Source organism: Lagenorhynchus albirostris, chromosome 6 (assembly GCF_949774975.1).
Source record: "Lagenorhynchus albirostris chromosome 6, mLagAlb1.1, whole genome shotgun sequence".
NCBI classification, from domain to species: domain Eukaryota; kingdom Metazoa; phylum Chordata; class Mammalia; order Artiodactyla; family Delphinidae; genus Lagenorhynchus; species Lagenorhynchus albirostris.
The window spans coordinates 54,021,039-54,026,460 of record NC_083100.1 but is presented as its reverse complement, the minus strand read 5'-3'; positions in this window follow the sequence as shown (position 1 = coordinate 54,026,460).

The window sequence follows — 5,422 nt, the reverse complement described above, 5'->3', positions numbered from 1 at the left end:
GCTTCATTAGCATCAACCTGCAGCAACAGAGTTATCATTGAAATCTTCAGAGTATTTTCTTTGCTTATCCATTCTTAAAATGGATCTTTGTCCGATACAAAATAATTTGTTTGAAATAGACCTGAAGAGAGGGATGTAAGCAGATTTAAATGCACATTGTTTTCTCAAGGTATTTAAACCCATGATGTTATCTTCTACATATCTGAGATATTAAGACTTCAATGAGATTTACTTTTTGTAGCATTGTGAAAATAAAAAAGGTATATTCAGTTTTAAAATTCTATCCCCCCAGATTTTCATATTTTTTTTCCTACTTCACCTTTGTTTCAACAGATATTTCAGAATATACTTACTAATACTTGCTAGGCATTTAATATTTAGAAGCTCTTTAAAAATACCCATTTTAACAAAAAAAATCAGAAAGTAACAAACGTAAGAAAATTATGATGACCTATTAATTCCACACCTCAAAGATAACTTATTCAAGTTCTAAAAAGTTATTTTTATTTTTAAAATGGAATAATATTTCTATAGTTTTGGAACCTGTATGTTTTCACCCAATAATACACCATAAATATCTTTCTTTTCAATAGACTTTTACCAATTTCAAAAAACATACTTCTGTAACAACATAATACTTTAACCTTACAGAATAAGCTTATTCAAACCTTTGGACTGTTTGCAATTTTTTATTCTTATAAACATATTTATAATTAAATCTTTTCAAGATTAGACTCTTTAAGTGGAAGTTAAAATTCCAAAGACAGCTAAGTTACAGTTTGGTGCAGTGCAAGGCTATTTAATAAGGGAGTATGATTTACTAACCATTACATTTTATTTAATCATGGTTACAAACTAACTTTTATCCTTATTGTTCACTTCTTTTCCAGTTTTTCCACCTGTTGTTTTTTAGATACTTTTTTGACTTCTTCCTGTCACTGTAATTCTCTTCCTCTTGGTCCTGGCAAAAACTGGGTATTTTTTGTACTTATTTTAACTTTCACATAAGAGTTTATGCTTATGAGAATACTTTTGGGTAGATTTTATGCAGAAGGTGGAACAACTTTGTGGATACATGTGTCTAATGGGAAATCTAGAGATGTGGGTGGATACTATAGCTAGTAAAATGAAAATATTAATAATAAATGTACATTCTTTTTCATACACGTATTTTGCTTGTATGTTGAACTGTCACTCAAATGTACCTAACTTAATTGGACAAGGTATAAGGCATGCCAACTTCCAAATTCTGGCAACTCTAAACTCCTGGTAGCTATTCTGGAGCTGCTACTATGTATAGCATAATATGATTAATTGTGTTATTTTAAAATACAGCTAACTTTGTTCTAATATGCATTCCCCAGCCCCAAATACACATTCGCCTTTTCAGTCTTAAAAATGGACTTCTTGAGGGACTTCCCTGGTGGTCCAGTGGCAAAGAATCCGCCTTTCAATGCAGGGAACGTGGGCTCGATCCCTGGTCAGGGAACTAAGATCCCACATGCCCCAGGGTAACTAAGCCTGCACGGCACAACTACTGAGCTCGCACACCTCAACTAGAGAGCCTGCTTGCTGCAAACTACAGAGCCCACGTGCCCTGGAGCCTGCGCACCACAACTAGAGAAAACCAGGATGCCACAAGTAGAGAGAAGCCCGTGAGCTGCAGTGAAGAGCCCGTGCGCCGCAACTAAGACCCAACATAGCCAAAGATAAAAATTAAAAAAAAAAAAAAAGGACTTCTTGGTAGGAACAAATTTAACTACTACCTACTGTGATGAGAACCTAACAACTTCTGACAAAGTAGGACTTAGAGAAAGCCCTGAGTTTCTGTGCTAAGCCTGTGGGAAGGTAGGATGGGGGCTATTGACAAGGGAAGGAGAAGCACAAGGGAAAGTGTGCTTAGCCTCTGTCTTCTAAGACTCCAGATTATTTCAGAATAAAAGAGTTACATTTTTGTTTTAATCAAAGATTTCAGAGAATATTGCTAGAAAAAATTTAAAGTTAAAAAACTAATTTGAATAGATTCAGAAATGCAGAATTCATCAGATTATGTTATACAGACCAGTATGACTTAATTCTCCCTAGATGGGATGAACAATCTTTATTAACAGAAACCAAATTTATTGTCCAAAGTGATAACATACGAAGAAATACATATCAAAATCTGTTGCCATGAATTATAGTTTTTAACATTTTTATTACATTTACAATGTGTGTGGAACATTATAAGGATTTACAGTAGAAGCCAAATATCCCAACTCTTAAAAATCAAATAGGAAAGACTGGATGAATCATACATAAATATCTTTGAACACAAGCATTGGAAACATACATATGATTATAATTTTATAGCCTTATACAGGTAACCACTATATGTAACAGAACAGGCAGGAAGGGTAAGACAAAGGGGATAAAAGTCACTGGGGTGTGAAATAACTATAGCTGGGTGGTACAGAATAAAAAGACAATATTGAAAATATGATTTGTAAAGGCTAAAATGTCCTGCAAAAACATAGCTATCCCCTATGCACAACTGTGAGGTAGAATTCTCCCCACCCCGTTTTCTGGTTTCTTGACCACCATTTGGGGGATTTTCCTGTCCAGATTGTTCTCTCTCACACTGCTGTACCTGGGAATGACTAGTAGTACATGTTCTTTACTACCGCCATTGAACAGAATCTTTTCAGTTATCAGTCTTATTTTACCTACTGAAAACGGGCGGCAAAAGTTAGTAACATAAACTAATGCTGTTTCTTCTAGTTAATATATCACCATGCTTGGGTAAGTACTTTAATCTTTCAAGGAATTAAATTAATTCTAAAATTTCAGGGATAGGAACCATTTGGGGAGCTGTTTCAGGCATTTGCTTCCCTCAACACCAACTGCCAACCGTGAAGAATGCCATTTCTATCCCAAACCCACTTCTAATACTTCAAATATGGGTCATAAAAATAGTTTACACCTTTCTACACATTCAAAATATGGTGAAAATCCAGGACACAGCACAACCACAATGAAAAAAGGTATGGCAGTTTCTTTTAAAACTACCCTGTGACACAGAAATTCTAATCCTAGGTATTCAAGAGAAATGAAAGATTATGTTCACATAAGACTTTCGTTAAGAATAATCATAGCAGCTTCATTCATAATTGCCAATACTGGAAACTGCCCAAGTATTTATAAATAGGGACGTGAATAAATAAACTGTAATATAGTCATAGAATGGAATACTTCTCAGCAATAAAAAAGGAACGAACTATTGATACACTCAACCACATGGATAAATCTCCAAAACATAGTAAATGAAGTAGGCTTCTAAGAGTACATGCTGTGTGACTCTACTTATACAAAGATCTAGAATGCACAAATCTGATTTACAGTAGAATAAAGAAGAGGATGCTTGTGGGGACAGGGGGCGGGGGGAACAAGGACTGACTGGAATGGCCATATGGGAATTTTCTGGTAACATTTTATATCTTGATAGCACTGTATGCATTTGCCGAAATCCAGCAGATACACACTTAAGATTTATGCATTTCACTGTATGCTAATTTTACATAAAAGTAAAAATGTAAGCAAACATTGAATTCTAGTTAATGATATGTATGCTAAAGTATTTAGTAGGAAGTGTGTAGATTTCTGAAATTTAAAATGCATCAAAAATAATCTGGATTGATGAATTGATAGATGGATAGGTATGTGATAAAGCATAATGCTAACTAGCATCTGGGTGGTGAGTACACTGTAAAATTTTAACTTTTTTATGTTTGAAAAATTTTATAATAAAACGTTGGGGGAAAAAATCCAGGGTGCAATGCTTGCCAAATAATGTTGCTGAGAATTTCATCATTGATCTCATAGCAACATAACCATCAAATTCATCCAAACAGTGTCAACTTAGAAACTTAAGAGTTTGTGAAAGGATATTCCTGAGTGTGAGGTGAGCAACCAGTTTTCAAATCTATGCTGACTGATAATTGTCAAAGTGATACTTCGATCTCCTCATACCTTAATAAAAATAATACATATATTGATAGTATATTCTGAGCAAGTTTCTTGGCTGTGTAGACTAACATAAGAGTTAAGATGAAAAAACATTAAGGGAAAAACCAAGCATAGACATTTTTACTGACTTCTAAAACAACCAGGGTAACAGTAATAGAAGAGATGTGTAGAACCGAAACGTGATGTGAGGCTTGATCATAGTGAACAGGTCTCTTTTTCTGAATGGAAGGACATCTGAACCGTCCACCTGTCTCTTCAGGGAGCAACACATTTACGGACACCCTAAAGAGATGGCACTTGACTTGTAAATACTTCTAAAGTGGCACCTTGAGATTCACCAAGAATGGCTTCAGAATTTAGCCTTTTGACAGAAACAGTTTTCTACATGCCTTGGATCCATAACAACGCTGCTCGTAATACCTAAAGCTGGTAACTATTTTTAGTTATTTGCTAAGAATTCCTGTATCATGATACATGGGTATTATGTGTATTGCCTCCTAAGAGTTTTCTAACAAAAATAATCTTGATTCTTTTAAAATTTTACTTACTGCTTTCACACTACGTAGTCATGGTTGTGGCTTTCCTGTGATCTCTTAAGTTCTTCATGTTCTAGTACAGGCTCTGCTTTTTCTTGAAGCACACGGACTAGTTTTGACATGTTCTCGTCTGCTTTAAAATATTACGGTCGTGTTATTCAGCATCATATCTAGGACGCTTTTCAGTCTTAAAACATTCCCCCTTGTTTATGCTATTTCATGGAGCACCCTTAGTTCTATCAGCCTCTATTACAGGACCAGTCTTTTTCTGTTATTATCACTACCCAAGTTTACCAGGATTACTCTTCTCTAACCATAACAGCACTAACGGTGGCCAGATTCATGCTCTTGTTTCTATAGGTTGGTGCTGACTCACTAAGATCCTAAGTATGATTTTTACTTACTTTCTTACTTATTGATGGAACTGTGTCATGTTCTGTCAACCTCAAAGTAGATGATACTCCTCATTTGTCCTCCATCTGGCTGGCCTATCATCCTGTCATAAAACAGTTAATTTGTCAGATTTAAAAGGCTTGCTATTTACTGCCAAGCTCGTTGACCCCACCCTTGGCATTTTCAGTGTATAGAATGGAGGGAAACAGAGCATTGGGAGGTGAGCAGACAAGGTTCCCTTTCCCCCAAGACCCCATGCTTCCACCTGTGACAAGAGCAAGATTGCTCCATTTTCTATTCTGAAAAGATAATACCTTCCACTTTGAAAGACATTTTGGCTTTCAATACTTTTTTAACATGATTGTATTTCATTCTTAAAATTATTTGATATGATTTCTCTATTTTACAGATCCAGAGAAATTTAGTGATTTTTTACCAAGGTCAGTAAATGACAAAGCCAGACTTTGAAGTCAGGTATTTAAACTCCA